This window comes from Temnothorax nylanderi, unplaced genomic scaffold (genome assembly GCF_030848795.1).
Source record: "Temnothorax nylanderi isolate EJ_2023f unplaced genomic scaffold, tnyl_v1.0 TNYL_tig0423_pilon, whole genome shotgun sequence".
Classification (NCBI taxonomy): domain Eukaryota; kingdom Metazoa; phylum Arthropoda; class Insecta; order Hymenoptera; family Formicidae; genus Temnothorax; species Temnothorax nylanderi.
Genome location: NW_027249485.1, coordinates 128,800 through 150,203, shown reverse-complemented (window position 1 = coordinate 150,203; position 21,404 = coordinate 128,800). Strand labels below are relative to the sequence as shown.

Here is a 21,404-nt window from a genome sequence, read left to right as displayed (position 1 = left end):
ACTATATTATCTAATCAAGCATTTAGAAAACTTATTTATAAAATATTGTAATCGATCCGATGTATTTGATTTAATTATTGAAGATATTTATACGCCTGCTTTATCATTTCCATGTAAAACTCACGGTGATAAAATATTATCACATATTATAGAATTTTATATAATTATGCGTATGCGACAACACACAAATAAAAAAAATCAAGAAGAAAAGAAAATTAACCGGCAAGTTAAAAAAACTGCCAACTTTTATGAAAGTTAAATAAAAAATGTATCATTATTTATATCTGTGTATTTTATTTTTACCATATATATTTATCTAATACGTTCTTTTTTATTCTATTTTAACTTATATAATTTTAACGAAAAATAATGTATTATATATTTTATATTTATAATTTATGTATAGGTTGTATATATATACATATATATATATATATATATGTATATATATATATATGTATATATATATATATATATTGTATATATTTGTTTATTTATTTATTAGCATAATATTAAAAATGTAGTTTTGTCGTTCGCACATCATTTCCTCGATCTTTTTTCTCTCTATATTTATACATATATATATATCAACCGGCATGAATGTCACCAGCGCCACGCGGACATTACGTAGACACAAGAACTACAGTCGTGTCAGGGGGCTGGCTTTGATCGTGGTCGTAACCTGCAATGAAGCCGTCATAAACCGTATATCTATGCCAATATATCTATAAACACATTTTTATTCGCACGTCGAGAAAGCTGACAGGTTAGGTTATGTTGTAACGCCAGACAAGCGTCGTAATCGTAATGCTGGGTCTACAATGCGAGTCGCAAAGTCGTGAGTCGCAAGAATTGACCAATCACAGTCGAATTTGAGGAGAATAATCGACTGTGATTGGTCAATTCTTGCGACTCACGACTTTGCGACTCGCATTGTAGACCCAGCGTTACTGTCGCCAAAAAAGTTAAAAGTTCGCCAACTCTCTTTTGACAACCGCAATTGACAAGCGCAACGTGGAAATAACACTTTTCAACTAGCAGTTGCCATCGTTTGCGATGTATTAAGCTCTGTCTTTGTTGCTCACTAGATGTTGAAAAGAGACAGAATGACGCTTGTGTCGACTTAAGTCGCTAAATAAAAAGCACACATTGTAGAACTGGCTTAAGTGCTGTGGCGTCACACCGACTATGCACTACCACACATACAAAAATCCTCTGATTGGTTCCGCCCAAAATAATAATGATGCGCAGTACGGATCGGCGCAAACCACAAAAAGGGGTTGAGCGAACATACTGATTTACACCCACCTCAAATCGTCGTGCGAGAGATTGGCTACGCGAATATTTGAAAAGTGTGGTTGTATCGCGTGCCGGAGCGGAGCGTCTGCATTCTCGCGCATTCTCGCGCTCGCGTCGCGTCCGATTCGATCGCCTGGTAGCCGCGTCTCGTTGTGTCTCGTTGCCTTGCATTGTCTCGCGTTGTCGCGTCTCGCGAGTGTGTACGTGTGTAGTATGTGAGGAAGCGCACTGGTGGCTGTTTATCCGCATCACCCACGAACGAAGGATTATGCTCGATGAGCCGCTGTGACGCTCCAGCGGAACGACAATGCAGCGAAGTGGTAAGTGAGAAGCAAGAGACGCGTCATTCCCTACAAAGTTTTTTTTCTCTCTTTCTCTCACTATCTCTCTGTGTCTCTGCCTCACTATCTCTCCTTCCCGCCGTCTTCCTCTTACCTGTCGGGAGACGGTAGTGACCATTTTGGGAGCCGCCAAATTTCGTCATCAATACGACACGACCGGTCGATACGACACGGACCGACCTAATCTACCAATTAAATAATAGTATCATAAAGGCCGGAACACAAAACGGTAATTCTTCAGTTTAGCTACCCCAGCACAGAAATCGATGAAATTGTGCTTATTCACAAAACAAAAGTACAGGCAATAGGAACAGGGAATAGCAACAGAATGCATTTGATATACGGCTTCCGATTGGTTGAAAATCTATATTCTGTTGCTATTCCCTATTCCTATTGCTTGTACCTTTGTATTGTGTTCCAGCCTTAAGGGGATCCTATAGTGGCAGTAATTACCGACATTTAGTTAAAAGCAAACCACTTTTAATTGGCTTTACGGAATTGCAAAATTCTTGTACAGAATTAAAGTACGCACAAAAATGTAAGGCGCTAGTGTCGGTTTTACATCAAAAACAAAAAAAAATTAAAAATTTGGGCACATAGAGTTGTCACTGACGATAATATTTGCTTATACAAAAATACTGCAGTTTATATATACAAAATGAGATACTAGCCCTCTAGGGAAAACATTGAAGAACAATATCGTGCAATTACAACTACGATAGAAGTCTAGAAAAAAAGTGTCATGCTTTTAACTTTTATATGTGCAAAAGCACATGCAGGTTGATAGGATAAGCAGTATTGCGTGTAGTGAGAGATAACGCAGCAATCGAACAAGGACAGGTGCCTCTCGTTAGACAAGGACAGATATAGATATATAACATAGAAAACAAGATTAGAAATGTTGACATTATCGACATCGAGGAAGTTCGGCCTTCGCGAAGGCTGAACTTTCTCGATGTCGATAATGTCAACATTTCTAATCTTGTTTTCTATGTTATTAGCCTATATCTGTCCTTGTCTAACTATAGTAATCTGTCCTTGTCCGATTGCTGCGCCATCTCTCGCTACACGCAATACTGCTTATCCTATCAACCTGCATGTGCTTTTGCACATATAAAAGTTAAAAGCATGTAACTTTTTTTCTAGGCTTTTAATCTTAGTTCTAATTGCACGATGTTGTTCTTAAATGTTTTCCCTAGAGGGCTTGTATTTCATTTTGTATATATAAACTGCAGTATTTTTGTACAAGCAAATATTGTCGTCAGTGACAGCTCTATGTGCCCAAATTTTTAATTTTTTTTTTCGTTTTTAATGTAAAATCGACCCTAGCCCTCTACATTTTTGTGCGTACTTTAATTCTGTAAAAGAATTTTGCAATTCTGTAAAGCCAATTAAAAGTTGTATGTTTTTAACTAAATGTCGGGATTACTGCCACTATAGGATCCCCGTAATGGTCACTCGCTCTCTTCCTTCCTCTCTTAACAGCTCGGATTAATTAGATCATGTCAACGCTATTTTATTTTTTCGTCCCCTTTCTGCATGTGGGCTGCAAGCTGTAACTGCACGAATTAAGGAGAAAGGTTGGGCAATTTGGAGTTTAATCTTGTGCCGTCAGTCCGCCTGTGTATCTTTCGTGTTTCTTTACAAAAAGAAAAGGGGTGTGGATGAGTGAAAGAGAGAGAATGTGTGTGTGTGTGTGTGTGTGTGTGTGTGTGTGTGTGTGTGTGTGTGTGTGTGTGTGTGTGTGTGTGTGTGTGTGTGTGAGAGAGAGAGAGAGAGAGCTAATTTCCATTAATTGTTAGCATTGATTAATATATAATAATGACTTAAATCTAACGAGGTTGCATATGATAAACAAATTTTATTGGGCGTTCTAACTTTCTTAAAAGGTGTATGTGAAGCTAGCATCTCATTTTGCGGAAACTCACAAACTATTGAGAGTTCTTTCTTTTCAATAGTTCTAGAGTTCCTGATATTTAGGTTAAACAAATGGTTCTGGCCATTAAAGCCAAAAAACGCGTCAGGTTCACGCAGCGTCTCACTTTGTCCTACACGAGTTCTGCCACTATATCTTATCAAATTTTGCGAGATCTATAATTCTATAACAGTTCTATAAAGAGTTCTGCCATATAAATGCAAAAAAATTAATTATAAGACACTAAAGATAAAATTACAATGTAATAAGCATACCGAGTTGAGACATCAGTTAAAATCTTAGAGTTCCGGCTTATATAAAATATTTTTTACATAATTCTGAGCATATTGAAGCATTTTCTAAAGAGTTCCCGGCACTAGCAATGTTGTTGATTATTAAATAAATTAATACTACCCAAGAGCCGAGTACTTAGAGAGAATAGAGTAAGACGCTATGCGAAATCTTGAAGTTCTGGTTTATGTAAAATATTTTTTTAATAGTTCTGAGCATACTGAAACATTTTTTAAAGAGTTCCGAGTATTAGCACCATTGTATAATTTTTAAAAATCAAACAGGCACAGTAACAACTGTGCCGCAACCAACAACGTAGAACTACGTCTACTGTCCAGGCACAGTAACAGGATTATTCCACGAGCGATATAGGCAATGCGCCCCCCTTTCAGTTATATATGTTCTAAGACTGTCACTAGTCACTAGTAACAAAAAACTGCACAACCGGTTTAAAAAAAATCGGTATCGAAAAAGTAACCCCACCACCGTCATTTCCGGAAAATTCTACCCCTATTTCATACATAATGCTTTAAAATTCGGTCTATTAACGAATGAATAGTTCACGGTCAGACAGACAGACAGACATACAGACAGACGTCAGGTTCTTATAATAATTCCATTTCAAGAAAATCGGTTATAAATAGAGAGTTTGGTCTTGTTTTATCATAAATGGGACTTCTTAAGCTTTAAAATGAGATGTCATTTATTAGTCTACGATTATTAGTTTCGAAGATATAAACGTTCAAAGTGTGACATGTTTTCGTTGCATCTACGAGAAATTTAGCTAAACTTTCTAACGCTACTATATCTAAACGGAAAGAAATAGAGAGTTCAGGCTGGATTTATCATAAATGGGACTTCTTAAGCTTTAAAATGAGATGTCAATGATTACTCTACGATTATTAGTTTCGAAGATACAAACGTTCAAAGTGTGACATATTTTCGTTGCATTCGAAAATAGCACAAGAAATTTAGCTAAACTTTCTAACGCTACTGCATCGAAGAGGTAAGAAGTGGAAGGTTCCGACTTGTCTTATCATAAATGGGACTTCTTAAGCTTTAAAATGAGATGTTATTGATTATTCTACGATTATTAGTTTCGAAGATACAAACGTTCAAAGTGTGACATATTTTCGTTGCATTCGTTGCAGGCTGTGCCTAGATTTACCCCCCTTTATACCCCCCCTTATACCCCCCTACCCCCCTTATATACCCCCCCTTATACTCCCTCCCTTATACCCCCCTTATACCCCTCCTTACTGTCGATAAAGACGTAGTTCTACGTCAAAAATCAATACTGCCCGAAAAATGATTATGACGGAAGAAGATGAGACGCTGATCGAAATATCGGAGTTTTGGCTCTTCTAAATTATTCTCGTATAGTTCTTAACATATTTATGCATTTTCTAAAGAATTCCAAACGTTAGCACTATTGTATAGATACATTTAGAAGAATCAGAACTCCGATATTTCGACCAGCATCTCACCTTATTCCGTCATAATGATTACTTTTCGGATAATATTAATTTTTTAAAATATAACACAAAGGTCCTAACGCTCGGAACTCTTTAGAAAATGCTTCAGTATGCTGAGAACTGTACGAAAAATATTTTACATAAACCGGAACTCCGAGATTTCGCACAGCGTCTCACATTATTCTAAGTGCGCGGCGCTCGGTTGATATTAATTTATTAAAAAATCACACAATTGCTAGTGCCGGGAACTCTTTAGAAAATGTTTCAATATGCTCAGAACTATATAAAAAATATTTTATATAAGCCGGAACTCCGAGATTTCAACTGATGTCTCAACTCGGTATGCTTGTTACATTGTAATTTTATCTATATTGCCTTATAATTAATTTTTTGCTTTTATATGGCAGAATTCTTTATAGAACTCTTATAGAACTATAGATCTCGCAAAATCTGACAAGATATAGTGACGGAACTCGTGTAGGACAAAGTGAGACGCTGTGTGAACCTGGCGTGTCAGTTTGTCCGGACCCATTGTTTGTGCTTTAATGGGCAGAACTATTTGTTTAACTTATCGAGAACTCTAGAACTATTGAAAAGAAAGCCAGAACTATCAATAGTTTGTAAGTTTCCGCAAAATGTAACGCCAGCTTCACACGCACACGCGCTATGCAGAAGTCTGTGTTCCCCGCTTAAAACATACAATAATACATGGACGATATCGGCGCATGCATATTGCAGACGAATAAAGACTCTGTTACCTTGCGTGCGTGCGTGCGTGCGTGTGTACGTGTTTGTACGTGTGTGCGTGTTTGTGCGCGCGTGGATAGTAAGAATCGGTGTTTAAAATGTGTATCATTTTTGACAAAGATATATATGAATATATTTACATATGATAAGTACACATATGAGCAATTGTGAACGCTCTCGTATTATATGTACAGCATTCCTATACAATTTCGTGGTGTAGAATTCATTAAATAGAAATGTTGTGCTTGTTTTAAAACTTTTTATCCTTTATTAAATTGCTCAAACACAGCTATTTTGACAGACGTTTTAAAAATATTCATTACAGCTTCTAAAATATTTCCCGCAGTTTCCTGGTTAAATAAACATTGTTTCCTTCTTATTTCAACCTCAAATAAGATGGCAAAACATGTTTTACAGGTATGCCTTTTAGGAAAAATGATGACTTTTACATTCCCTCCTTTCGGGAGCCATCTTTTTTCACTCGCGTGCTCGCGCGTTGCCGATAATTATTCTATTATATTATCTATTGTGAACGTATTATCTATATCGTTTTCTATCGAGAACGTCAATGATTTAGCATAGAAATATCGTATTTCCAATCGCAGTGTAAGATGGATATTTATTTAGTTATTTCGTTATTTTTAGTTATTATATTTAATAATTTTTATTTACCGAAGAATGTCTAAAAATCTCAGAATTGATTCCAAAAGTGCTTCTGAAGATTTGGAAAAAACACTACGGGAATAATAAATATCTAAATCCGCATCGTAAAATTCTTAAATCCTAGTATAACATATATCAAAGTTTGTCTTTTAAATGAAAATAGCCAGGTTATTTTAGGTATCTAAATATTTTAACATTGTCTTGAAATTGAGCTTTGTTGGTCGTTTTGCAGGTTCTGACCTCGCTCGTTTGTGTTCGTAGTTATTCATGTTACTTGCATACTACGTCACCCGATTAGTTTCCTATTAAGATAAGATTGTATAGTCATTGCCTGTTGCATTTGTCCTGTATAGATAAGACACCGCTATTTTCATGGACGTCTGTTTCCAGTCGGTCGCGATAGGACGAGGTCTGACACGAAAGTTACATACTTGATATATTCGGTGTATTCAGCACTGTGTACACAAAAAAAAATATTATTCTACAGCCAATGAAAGCAATTATTTTTTTTATTTTACTTGTTTTAAGGAGTAATTACTTGTTTTAAGCAGTAGTTTTCTTCAACAAGAATATTTTCTTAAAGCTGCTTCTCCACTGGAGCAACACCGAGCAACTTTTTGTTGATGTTCCATGTTTCTTAAAAAAGTTGCTAGTTGTTGCCGAATGTTTCTTGAAGTTCCTTTATGTTTCTGTTGCCTGCGACAAAAATTGTCGTTTGTTGCGTGTTTCCATTCAAAGTGGTAAAGATGAAAGGAAAACTAGCAACACGCGTCAACAAGTCGCAACAGGAACAAATGTTTTTTCAATGTGGCTGTGGTATTCAGTTACCAGTGACACAGTCGCAGGTACGGTCGCATTATCCAAAAATGTTTCCCAAAATCCAAAAAACCCAAATGTTAATACGATTATGTTGCTTTAGGGCCACTTCGACCAAACTTCGATTAATGTAATCGTTGATTAAAGGGTTGCCAACATGACAAAATAATTAGTGTGACCTAACCTAACCCTTTGTATTTCTGGCGATATAATCGTCTTAACTCAATCTTTCGTTACATATCTTTCTTTTCTACAATACACGAAAAGATATGTAACGAAAGATAAGGTCAGAACGATTATATCGCCAGAAATACAAATGGTCATACTAATTATTTTGTCATGTTGGCAATCCTTTAATCAACGATTGAGTTTGGTCGAAGTGGTTCTTAGTGTAGACAAAATGTTGCCATAAGTTGACATATGTCGAATTATTTCGAAACATTTAGCAACAATGAGCAACAAAAAGTTGCTCGTTGTTGCTCCAGTGGAGACGTAGCTTTAGGCTCCTGAGTACTTGTCGCGGCAATGACCGCTGTTACACGGCGCCGTTAATCGGGTTTAATAACATCGGTAGTTCTTAGACTAGCCAATCACACTCATTCTTCAGAAGAAGGGAATAGCTGTGATTTGCCAGCCTAAGAACTACCGATGTTATTAAACCCGACGTGTAACAGCGGTCAATGTTGGAATCGTGACGTCATGCGTCAGAAGCGAGAAATGACACGTTGAAAATTCTTGCATGGTATTTCCAAATAAAAAGATATTTGCTTAAAATAACACTATACAGATCACTTCAGCACATTTAAAAAATACTCTGACAATGAACTGCAGCCCTTTCCCTTGACAGTTATTAAACAATCGTAGAACGAATGTAATACGATGCAGGCTTATGCGCAGGCGCATGACTAGGTTTTGTATTACATTTATTTTATGGCTGTTTATTAACTGTCAAGGGAAAGGGATAGATCTAACCTAACCTAACCTAACCTCGGAGTATTTTTGAAGTGTACTGAAGTGATCTAAAGTGTTATTTTATGCAAATACTTTTTTTATTTGGAAATAGCATGCAAGAATTCTCAACGTGTCAATTCTCAACATTTCTCGCTTCTGACGTCACAATCTCACAAGATGTCAGAAAGAACCCAAGAGCCTTAAGGAGATCCTAAAGCTGTCTGTAATACCGACATTTTAAAAATGCGCATATCTTTTTATTGGCTTTATGGATTTAAAAATCTTTCTTCAAAGTTAAAGTATATGCACTAATGCTTTCCACGAAGGTCGATTTTATACCAAGAATGAAAATAATTTCAGAAATACAGATAATAAGATGTCAACTCGTGACAACATTTGCTCCCTTACGGAAAGAAACTACAGCGGATTACAGAAAATTATATTACAGGAACTACATAAAAGTATTACACAAAATTACAGACTGAAGTATTGTAATATACTGTAATATTTTCGTACTATACGCTCGGATTACAGGAAAATATTACAGGATTACAGGACTACAAGATTGCAGTCCTCTTAATACTAGAGGACACTGATTTCCGATATTCACCCGGCATAAAAAAAAATTATTTTTTTCTTAGTTTTATTACTTTTTTATAACTAAATTTGTTTCTTAAGATGCAGTCTATGATTATAAATATTTTCTTGTATTTGAAAAACACACTTACCTTGGTGGGATTCGAACTCGGGACCTCGGGACCTCTGGATCGTGAGCCAACTGCCTTACGTGGTAGACTACTTCTTAATTTGATGTAAGTGTTATATATAGTCTACATATGTCATAACCAGCACAAATATATAATTTTTCAAAAATCATCTTAAGAAACAAATTCAGTTTAAAAAGAGTAATAAAATTTTAAATTGGATATATGATATAATATTTCTTAAAGTCGGGTGAATGTCAGAAACCAGTGCCGGCTCATTATGAAATTACTTATAAAATATGAAATTAAAAAATAATAAAATGTGGTTAAAAAGTGATACATTAAATCTAATAAATTTCAAACAATATTTATAGAAATAATTTATATATATACAGCTGCATTGAAGTAAAAGTATACTATATGGAGGTGGAGGGGTAAAAACCACAGTGGTGTAACTCAAATTTTTAAAAATATTTTCTTGTGTGCATAGATGCAATCTGTACAATATATAAATTGCATCTATGCACACGAGAAAATATTTTTAAAAATTTGACTTACACCACTGTGGTTTTTACCCCTCCATATATGATAAGACTCGCTATTTCAAATTTTATGGATTACTGGTAGCATTACGTTTAATACACATGTGTAGTAGTGTATTACACATTTTGTAGATTACATGTGTAGTCTACTACACAAGTCACTTACCACACGTGTAGTATATTACACATATAATGGATTACACGTGTAGTCTACTACACAAGTCACTTATCACACGTGTAGTATATTACATATATAGTGGATTACACGTGTAGTGGATTTCACCCTTCATGATTAGACGTGTATTCCATATTACAGGGATTTCACGCACTAAGTAATTACAGCGTGTAATAACTACAGATTATTGTGTTCCTTTCTGTGATAACTACAGGTGGTCCTGTAGTAACTACACAAGTGCAATATTTACTGGCTGTAGTTTCTTTCCGTAAGGGCTTCGTATAAAAATTCTACAATTTGTTGTCACAAAATGAGACCTTCATCGTGGAAGGTGAATTACATCAAGAAATACCATATCGTACTCAGAATTAGGCTTAAACCTTTAGACAAAACAGTTATGTACATTAAAGCTATTATCATGCAATGTAGGTACTATAACCTTGTTTATCCTTGCCTATATCCTTGTCTATACTAGGACGTCTATTAAGCTGACACAGCCACTTTAGCACAATCGAATAAAACATACAGAAATTTAGTGCTCTTTTGTTGCTAATTTGTTGCTCTATTCCGGATTTTGTTGCTGCAGCTAGTTCGGAAAAAACAGTGGCTGTCCTAGCTTAAGTTTAAGTTAGCACAGCCATATAAAAAAATAAAAAGATATTAAAAAACAAGGACATATTTCTTTAGTGCTATTTTGTTGCTAATTTGTTGCTTTATTCCCAAATTCGTTGCACCACCTTTACCATGAGAAAACTACCCCTAATTAATCCCATTCAGCACAACACCGTAAAAATTCTGATTTCAAAAAATATCTCGACGGATTATATCATCTTGATTTTGTTGCTTTACATTTTCATCGATCCCGATTTTGTTGCTTTACCCCTATCATCAGAAAACTACCCCCAGTTACTTTTATCTAGCACAACACCTTAAAATTCCGATTTCAAGTATTATCTCGACTGATTATATCATCTTGAATGTGAAGCAACAAAATCAAGATGACATAATCAGTCGAGATAATTCTTGAAATCGGAATTTTAAGGTGTTGTGCTAGATGGGAGCAACTGGGGGTAGTTTTCTGATAATAGGGATGAAGCAACAAAATCGAGATTAATGAAAATGTGAAGCAACAAAATCGGGATCGATGAAAATGTGAAGCAACAAAATCAAGATGATATAATCCGTCGAGATATTTCTTGAAATCAGAATTTTTACGGTGTTGTGCTGAATGGGATTAATTAGGGGTAGTTTTCTCATGGTAGGGGTGGTGCAACGAATTTGGGAATGGAGCAACAAATTAGCAACAAAATAGCACTAAAGAAATATGTCCTTGTTTTTTAATATCTTTTTATTTTTTTATATGGCTGTGCTAACTTAAACTTAAGCTAGGACAGCCACTGTTTTTTCCGAACTAGCTGCAGCAACAAAATCCGGAATAGAGCAACAAATTAGCAACAAAAAAGCACTAAATTTCTGTATATATTTTATTCGATTGTGCTAAAGTGGCTGTGTCAGCTTAATAGACGTTATACTAGGATAGATATAGGCCGATAACATAAAAAAAAAACGATCGACATTTTCGGAGCTCGGCTTTTGATATCACAAGTCTTAGAAAAGCTTATCATTTTGTGCTCAAAAGAAGAATACATTCTTTTTTCAAGAATATTATGAAACTTTATCGAAGAAAAGCTACGTAGAATTAATTTAAATATTTGACGATATATTAACGCGAGAATATTTATTAGATAGAAGGAATTTAGTATGTTCCTTTCAATTCTATGCACACGCGCGCGCGCGCACGCACACACACACACACACACACACACACACACGCTACAGGAAGACCCTTGAATGGGAACACAAAGATATGTACCACTTGGATTTGATTTTTTAAAAGTAGTTGCACAACAATTATTTTTCAAAGCAATATATATATTCTCTTTGCAATTGGCGCAATTTAAAGATTTACATCTTTTTTTGAAATACAGCTATCGAATACGGATTGATGAAATGTATCCATTTTTCTTTATATTTTTAATAAACGGATACCTCGAGAAATGAAAAATATTAACAAAACTGTAAAGTTTAAACGATAATATTTACAGAGGTTTTATCGATGGAGACGCTCGAAAATAGATCAAAGAGGAATTCTGCAGGGTTAAAGAATCAATTTTCTTAATCGATTAAGGGGGAAGAATGCGAGAGGAGGAAAGTAGGAGAGCGTTGGTGGCAGGCAGAGCGATGAACGAGGATAGAACAGAGGGGAGCGTTTCTTCGTTGCACGTGAAAAAAGCTCCGAGCGATCGCAAATCGCCCGAGTCGACGTCGACGTGCCTTTAGTCCGACACGCGAACACACGATCGTCCACATATCTTCCGCGTCGCACCGAGGATACTAACTTTATTGTGCTAAACTGTATTGTAGCTTATGAAAAACGGGTTAATCACACCAGAGAGATTCACGAAAATTCGCTTTCACGTTTTTTCACGATAATCTGGCGATGGTCAGAGAATTGATTCTCGAATCGAAATAAATTAGTAGAGTCCGACTAAAATTCGGTTTCAGTTTCGGTTTCGGTTTTGGTAAAAAATCGGATTCCCGCTGGTTAGGGGTTTGGGTTTCGGCCGAAATTGAAAAGAAGTTTCAGCGATATAGTCAAAACTGTTTATTTTCCACAGATTTTCCAAAGACTACTTGTTTAAACAATATTTTTATTTTATGTTTAGAAATTTTCTCAGTGAATACATATCCCAAATCCCAAATCGGGATGTGACGTCAAGACGTCTTGTGATGTGATTTAGGACATGTTTGTTGCCTAAGTTGTTATTATTGAAATGTATGATTGTGATATTACGGATAGTAGGTATATAGCATACTACAGATTGTGATAATAGGATTGTGATAATATGTGTAATTATATCTAATTTTAATAATTAAATTATGATACTTATAAAGAAAAAGTGTATAGTATATATGTGCGCGCGTATACATATGGATCCTTTCTAAGATTCCCATGAAAGTTTCGGTTTCGGCCGAAATTAAAAAAGATTGTTTTGGTTGGACTCTATAAATAAGTATAGAGTCGTCGTTGTTAACATCTGTATATTTTAGGGGTTCGCAGGTTCCTGGATCTTCAAGAATTGGCGGATTGTTTAATATTTGGACTCTCGAATCTGTAGATGGATGGAACTATACGGATATCTCCATTTGAATTTCGTTAATGGGGTCGATGATTCTTTCAAGATTAAGTCTCTCAAATCGCTCTCAATCGAACGTTTCTCGCCATTGGTCGAACGTTGACGTTAATCACGATCGTGAGATTTAAATTCGCGTGAGACTTTCCAGTATATCCGCCGACGCCTAATCGACCGTGCTGCGTATCGCGTGATACTTAAATTCCAACCTCACGCGGGGCTCCGTACCTTTTGGAAAATCTATTTCGGTCGATGACAGTCCTCGGTGCAGCGCGTATAGTCATTCACGCGATTCGCCGCAAAAGAATTTGACGATAACGCGGAGATATCGAACGAACGATCAGGATGAAGGCTTCCACGATCACTCTGCAGGATGCATGTAAGATGCAAGACTCCATTTCTATACGTACATATATCTCTTTGCGCTCTTTTTTATTTTAAGGTTTTGATTGCTTGATAATTCTTATATTCTTATATTCTTATATTGCCAACATTATGCATAAATATTGTATCTCAAATATCACGAAGAAGAATTCTCCAGATGTTTGCTTCTAAAGTTTACTTCTAAAGAGGTTGCACCTAATTTTTTAAAGAAAATAGAAAATCAACGATTCTGCTTCTATTATTAAATTTAAACTCTCGAAGAAACCCATTTTACTGCGTAATTGTAGTAATTATTCTGTTTCGATGATATGTAAACTCTATGTTGCTTAAAGAGTTAAGCCCCTTGCACAATGTCAGGCAACATGCAATAGGAACAAGGAATAGAAATCAGAAATCATGTATAAATGCAGAATAAACAGTGATACAGGCAATAGATGGACACAGAGTGTCCATCACGTTGGAAATTCTGTGCCTATTGCCTGTTGCCAACCAATCATAGCATTCGAATTTTTTAGGTTGTAATTAACGATTTTTTGGTTATTTCCTGTTCCTATTGCCTGTTGCCTGGCATTGTGCAAGGGACTTTAGACCACCTTGAAAGACGTAGAACTACGTCCTTCTCCGCGTTGAGTATAAGGGGGTAACATCCCCGGAGCACAAATGCAACGAAAACACATGTCACACTTTAAACGTTTATATCTTCAAAACTAATAATCGTAGAGTAATAAATAAGACATCATTAGATAGCTTATAGAGAGTCCCATTTCCCCTCGAAAGTCTCAAAAAGCTTCCTCTATGAGGAAGCCAAACAATTATAAGCAAATAATTAGGTTTCAAATTAAGAACCAGCTTCCTCTGAAAAAGAATTTTGTGAGCGAATTAAAATATATTTTTTTATGGATAGAGTATCATTAAAGGAAGGTTGGTATTGAATTTGGTGAGGAGATTGGTGAAGGGGTTACCGATTTCTGTCTTAAGGACGTTCTCCGGTCCTTATACTAGAGAAAATCGATTTTCTTTAGATTTTCTTGAAACTGTGAATATACGTTAATTTAGGTGTGCTTTATGCGTGGTATAAATTTCAGTACCTCTTCCGGTATAAAAAATAAAGATACTGAGCCTCAAAGTTTCAACTTTTACTAATGAAAAGGTTTTCCAGGCCAAACGGTAAGAGATACGAGGTTGGTCAAAAGGACCAAAGTTGCTCCTCTCGTCGAGTTCTATAAGGAAAAAAAGGCAAAATTAAAAAAAATTAAATTAAAAAATTTTTTTGGTAAAAATTGAAACTTTGAGGCTCAGTATCTTGATTTTTTATACCGGAAGAGGTACTGAAATTTATACCACGCATAAAGCACACCTAAATTAACGTATATTCACAGTTTCAAGAAAATCTAAAGAAAATCGATTTTCTCTAGTATAAGGACCGGAGAACGTCCTTAACAAATCTCCGTGATTGTTCTAATTTCCATAAATTTTGAGATATCGAGCTGAATTTTTTTGATAGATAGAGTATTATTAAGGGAGGACACCACTGTAACTGCCCATTTTCGACTGCCTTCTTTGGTATTTTTTTTTTTAGAAAGGAATAAAATATATGGTCAAAAGAACTTTTAGGCTTTATTAGACATATATTAAAGTATGTAAAAAATTTTTTTATTTGTTAAAAAATACAAAATGGCGGCGCACGAGTCGCTATAGCTTTCAGCCAACCCTCTCCGCGGCACGCAGTAGAACTGTCGTAAATTTGATCCTGGAACAAAAAGTGAAATATTTTCGTTAATTATATTAGTTTTAACAGTCAAGTACGAGCGCTTTTTTCGATTAATTGAAAATTGTAAAAAATATATCACTTTTTATACGAAAATTATGTTCTTTCGACCATAATTTTCGTATAAAAAGTGATATATTTTTGGGGTGCCTTTGGGGTGCTTTATTATAGTGAGTCCCCTTGCCTCTCACTGTTCGGGGTGCTTTATTTCAGTGAGTCCCCTCGCCTTTCACTATGCTTGGGAGGTTTTTTGCTTCTTTAAAAGCGGCTCCTTCTTTTTTACATTTCTTGACTTCTTTTTGGGATATAATTCGTATTGTTCTGAAGTGGAAATACATTTAGCTTTCAAATGTCCACAATCATCTGGAATAAATGCGTGATATTTCAATGTCCCAGATATTGGTTTTGCATTGTTAAATCTTTGCGTTAATTCTAAGTGCACTGCCATATAACATTCTTTAGAACTGAACACAATTTCAGTCTCTTTGAAATTTGCGTGGGCCCATACATATAAATCATGTGGTGAAAGTATTTGGTTGCTTGATGAACGCTGAAGACTAGCTTTTGCAGCCAGACGCTTTAAATTGCCACCAAGACCATCACATGGTCCCTTTCCATGGGCGGTAGCATGGAAGTGCCATTCTGCACTAATTCCGAAATCTTGTTTGTGCAATCTTAAATTTTTGAAATTATATTTGTTCTTGAAATGCTGCCCTGCCCCATCTGAAAAATAATATATTTTTACCGGTGCGTAGTTTTTTTTCAAGTAACCGATAATTATTCTTTGGTATTCATATACAGCAACGGTATCATGTTTTAAATTATCAGAGATAATTACCATGCTTTTATGCATTAATTTGTTATCGTGCTTGAAATAAATAACTACAGTAAATATTGATGCCTGGTCATTATTCCAATGAAAGGCTTGGGCAGCATTTTGCACTACGAAAGCGTAATTCTCGGCAAAATCAAATTGCACTAAAAATTCTCCCGGTACCAATCCTTCCTTGAGGTACTTCAGAAATTTCGATTGCTGTTCAGCATAAAACGAATGGGATTTTAAAGCTTCCATTCCTTGACAGAGTTTTTCAATGAAATCATCACTTTCGGCTACATCGGTTACTAAAGCACTTCTGTCGGTTTGTTGCCACTTTTGAAATTTGATTTTATCGATACAGTTTTCTGAACACAATTTCGTTAAACATTCCTTGAATAAATTGCTACCCGGACAAGATTTGCATTGATCTAAATGGCATGATTCCGAAGGATTATTGCACATGATAAGATTTAAACAGTCTCGATAATCTTTTAGGACAACATCAGTGTTTTCAGTTAAATGTTGTAAATCTATCGCCTCTAACATTAATTTCACATTTTCGTGATAAACACAAACGCATACTGTGTGGGTACCACTTTGTCCAGCTAAAACACAATGTTGAGGTCTGAGTTGCGCAAATTTTGAGAATCCGATTTTAACATTTGAGAACTCAGTTTTATAACGTTCAAATAACTCTGCTATATTACTAAGTAATAATCTTTTTTGTACATGTTTTCGGGATCCATCATTTTGTTTCACAGACAAAAAGTTTTTCATTCCAGGCAACAAACGGCTATTTTCATCATCTTCATAAAAACGTTGAACACTAGTTATAGTTTCCGGTGGTAACGGATTTCCTAATTTTGGATTGGGAGATGTTAAAATGCCACTTTGATTTACAAGGGATTTTGCTTTCTTAACTTGACGTTCAGAAGCATTAAATTCCATCATTATTTGTTTACGGCTCCATGATTTTGGCGCAAGAGTAAGTAATAAAATCTTTTCCGATAAATTGGAAGAGTTTTTTTATACTTATCAATAATTTGTTGAAGAACTTCAACACCTGCTGCATGATACTCATCTTTGCACTTATTATTGCATTCGGAATCTATTTCAGGTTGGACATTGCATTCAGCCGATGAAGGATCTGATGTCGATAACTTTTTCCGACATCGTGAACATAACAGTGAATCTTGTTTAATCAAGTTTGGAAATTTTTCACGAAGGGATGCTGAAGCTGGTCTTAAATCATTATTTTTCTTATGATCTTGCAAACTAAAAGGGTTTAAACAAGCGATAAAAGTACTTTTAGCTGACATGTTTTTACCTTCATGTACAGTCAAATTAATTAAAGTAATATCGTATAAAGCCAAATCCAGAGAAAAACTAAATCTGCTCAAATACAATGCAAGTCGAATTTTAACACTGGGAAAGAGTGATTCTTTACTCAGCCGACGGCTCGGTCCCTTATAGTAAATCGCGCGCTACTTCTCTTGCGGGAAACAGTTCGGCAGGCTTCGTATTCGCAAAGATTGATTTGGATGTCGTACATTTTAATTTATTTATTCTCGTATATTTCTGTGTCGTTTTTATTAAATATGTTTTGTATGATATTTGGACGAAATTTTAATCAAATCCTCCATAAATTGTATACAAACAGATTATTACAAATTATGAAGTGAACATAATTTATGTGTTTGTACTACTTTTTTATCACATACATTTTAATATATTTCAAAGATAGCAATTAATTAAATTATTTTTTATATTTTTTTATAACATTATGCGGTATAAACCTACGAGTGCCAACGCGTAACATCGTGCCGCAGCACCGCGCCGCGCGCGCGGGAGCTCCCGAGCGCGCGCATTATTTTGCAGTTTTCAGACTGTAGAACTAACCGTCCCATAATTTAAACAATGTAATTTTATAGGAAAAAAGACGAGCTTTCATTTGAGCCTACTTAAAAAAAAAATTAAAAATACCGAAGTTCGAGAAAAATCAATTTTTATTTTTTAAACTAAAAAAACATGATAAAAATTTAAATAAAATAAAAAATACTTTTTACCATCGGAAAGCGCATAAAAAGACGAATAAAAACCACTACTAAGTTGTGTATTTATCCGACGTGGAACTTTAGAAACAAGCGTTTAAAACAGCCCGTCGAAAACTGCTGATTTTCTCAGTTGGGACACTTGGCGTGGAATGCCCCATAAGCATCTTATTTAAATAATTAAATTTATTGCGAAAAATATTACCTCAGCCAGTGTTCGAACCTGGAACCTCCCTCATTCCGTACCAATTCGACCACTGAGGCATGTGGTAATATTTATCGCAATAATCTGTTTTAAACTAAACAATATTATTCCAACCATAGTAACTGCGCGCCGACAAATCGTCAAACTTGAAACACAATTTTGGTTGGTTAGTAAATTATTTTTTAAAGACATAATATAAGATGAAAACATCGAAATTTTAGTCAAAGGTGTATATTCAAACAGAATAAATCACTTTTACTTCGCCAATCAAATAATAAACAACAATGGCTGAGGTAATATTTTTCGCAATAAATTTAATTATTTAAATGAGATGCTTATATATAAGTATCAAAGATTACATCAATTTATATTGGTTAAAAGAACGTCTTGACGATAATCGAATCAAATCGTGGTCGTATTGTCTTGGCGATTATAATGGCCAGTAGAGTCGATTAATATTTCCATTGTTGTTTATTATTTGACTGGCAAAGTAAAAGTGATTTATTCTGTTTATAATTTTAATTCAAATTAAGTTTCTTTATTTTTTCCATAAGCCGAATTAAAACTACGATGATATTACCGCCTTCTACTTCTACTAACATTAATTTAGAATCAGCATAAGCTACTATGAATTGTAAATAGTATTAGATGCTTATATATAAATTATAAATAAATATAGTAAAATATTTCTTTATTTATAAAAAAATTTTATATCTGAAAAAATCAAAGGGGCACAGTAAGCAACTGAGCCGCAACCAACAACGTAGCATTACATCAACTGTCCTTCACTGAATACTTTAAAGACGTAGAACTAGTGAGATAGTGCATGAAATAATGACAGTTGACGTAGTTCTACGTTGTTGGTTGCGGCACAGTTGTTACTGTGCCCCTTTGCTTTTTCTTAAAACATTCTTTAGGATGTCAAAAATAATGTACAATTGTTCCCAATGCGAAAAAATTTGTTTTTATTTAAAAAATATTGTTACTTAAAACTTTAAACTCCTTTTTCTTAAAACTGCATTTTTCAAATTGGCGAACAGTAGAACTCGAACAATTTTTGACCGATTTACTTGAAATTTTGATAGCATCTTTAAAACTAAATTATCTAAAAACATACAGATTTTATGATTCATTAACAATTTTCAAAGTTATAAAGAATTTTATACAGAATTTTGTTACCTAAAAATGAAATTTTTTGACAGCATGCTTTCAAATGCTCACCATTTCTTCAAAAATCCATATTTTGACAAATCCATATGTACTTCTCTAGCAAATTTCATGTAGTAATAAAAATTTTTTTTTGTTTTGTCCTGTGCTTAAATAGTGACCACTTCTACTGCTCGTCGCGGAGCGGATCAAATTAAACACATGCTGCTTTTGACGGGTTCAGAGCCGCCATTTTGGAAAAAATATTAACTTAAAAAATTTTGTATATACTTTGAAATATGTATAATAAAGTGTATAAATTAGATTTTGCAGTTATTTCATTGTTTCTCCAAAAAAAATTTCTAACAATCACGCGATTTTTGAAGCCTTAAGGTGGCCTAACCCCTTAAAACATTAGCAATTACAGTATATAAAGAGAAAATATCAATGTAAATGCGTACACGCAATTGGTGAGTTATTTTCATTTTATTGATACATTGAAAATATTTAATCGGAATAAATTGAAATAAAATATATACCTTCAAAATAATAGCGACAAACATGTCCTGATAAAAAGAGACAAAATATATATTTTAGTACAGAAATAGATAATTCTAACAACACGTTTCTCTTCCTGTCCTTCCTCGCGTCCCGAACAATCCTTGCTCCTTATCGTTCTTACTTCTTATCATTATCCTTATCGCTTAAAACCCTGCCTCTCCCTCCATCCTACGTTCTATCCACTTCTCTGGTCTATTTCCGATGCTGTACGTATGCTGGACGACCGCATGGGCGACTCCGACGACGATGATGACAACTGCAACGACGTCACCCGCGTCACGATCACCACGGACACTACGGCAGCGGTGAGTCTCTGTCTCTCTTTTTTTGATAAGACTAGTCGCATTCCGATCGTTGAGGTCGACTTCGTGTCCGCAATATTAATATCGCGCTACCTAAACTCAGCGATTGCAATTGGCGATCAGTTGAAAGAGTTGTCGGCGCGAGGAAGAGATTTTACGTTAATTTTCACGAGAACACGGAACTAGGGTATTAATTCACAATATTGGTGAAAGCATTTGTAGAAAGATCATATGTGTATGTATTATATGTGTATATATGTATATATATATAATATATTATTGCTTATATAGTCAACAATTTAACTTCGGAGAAGGATTTCCAAAGATGCATCTGTGAAAATGTATGATCTATGCTTTGTCTCTTAGAACTTCTACTCAATGCTGCGTGATATTTTTGTTTTTAAAAATGTATCTGTGAGAAGCAGCGCCAATTACGCCAATTTGTTAGACACTTAGTGTAGATTCTATTTCTCTGCCATTCACTTATAATTAGTTCTGTGTGTTACCTTATTTTTCCTACTGTTATTATCTCTAAAATTTTGTCCAGACCAAGAAACATATTGTAGATAACTACACAGAGAAAAAGAGTTCTTTACATTTTGTATTTCTATTTGTTTGATTGAAATTTGTTTCATTGAAACAACATGTGCTTAGACAAAATATTTTTTTGAATGACAAATTTTTGTTTTTATTCAAGAAAACTATTATTTAATGGAAAAAAACACTATAATTTAATACCTTCCAACCAAATATATATTATTAGAGGAAAGTCCCCTATTATGAGATAGGGATCCTAATATGAGATGGCGGGTTTTTTACATGGTGGGATCAACAGATGGGGCCTATATAGGGCCTTTTAGCTTAAAATATCTCATATTAGGATCCTGTCTCATAATAGGGGACTTTCCTCTATATGTACAATAATATAATATATTACAATAAATCTGTAAAATAAAACAAATAATATCTTTATGTGGAAATGGCAAAATACGTTGAAAAGTGTTGCTTTATGCAAAAATTTGCTTATTTCTAAATAAGCAACTTCAGTTCTAACTAT

At 34.8% G+C, this 21,404-nt stretch overlaps 1 long non-coding RNA gene across 2 annotated transcripts; it reads left to right on the top strand.

Annotated features, from left to right (window-relative positions):
* Positions 1-1,113: 1,113 nt before the first annotated feature.
* Positions 1,114-19,809, top strand: LOC139782547 (uncharacterized). Of its 2 annotated transcripts, none has more exons than XR_011720917.1 (3): positions 1,114-1,619; positions 16,865-17,067; positions 17,200-19,809. It is a non-coding gene; the product is annotated as an uncharacterized lncRNA (long non-coding RNA). The 2 variants fall into 2 exon arrangements; XR_011720918.1 differs by lacking the exon at positions 1,114-1,619 and adding an exon at positions 11,301-13,492.
* The last annotated feature ends 1,595 nt before the right edge of the window (positions 19,810-21,404 follow it).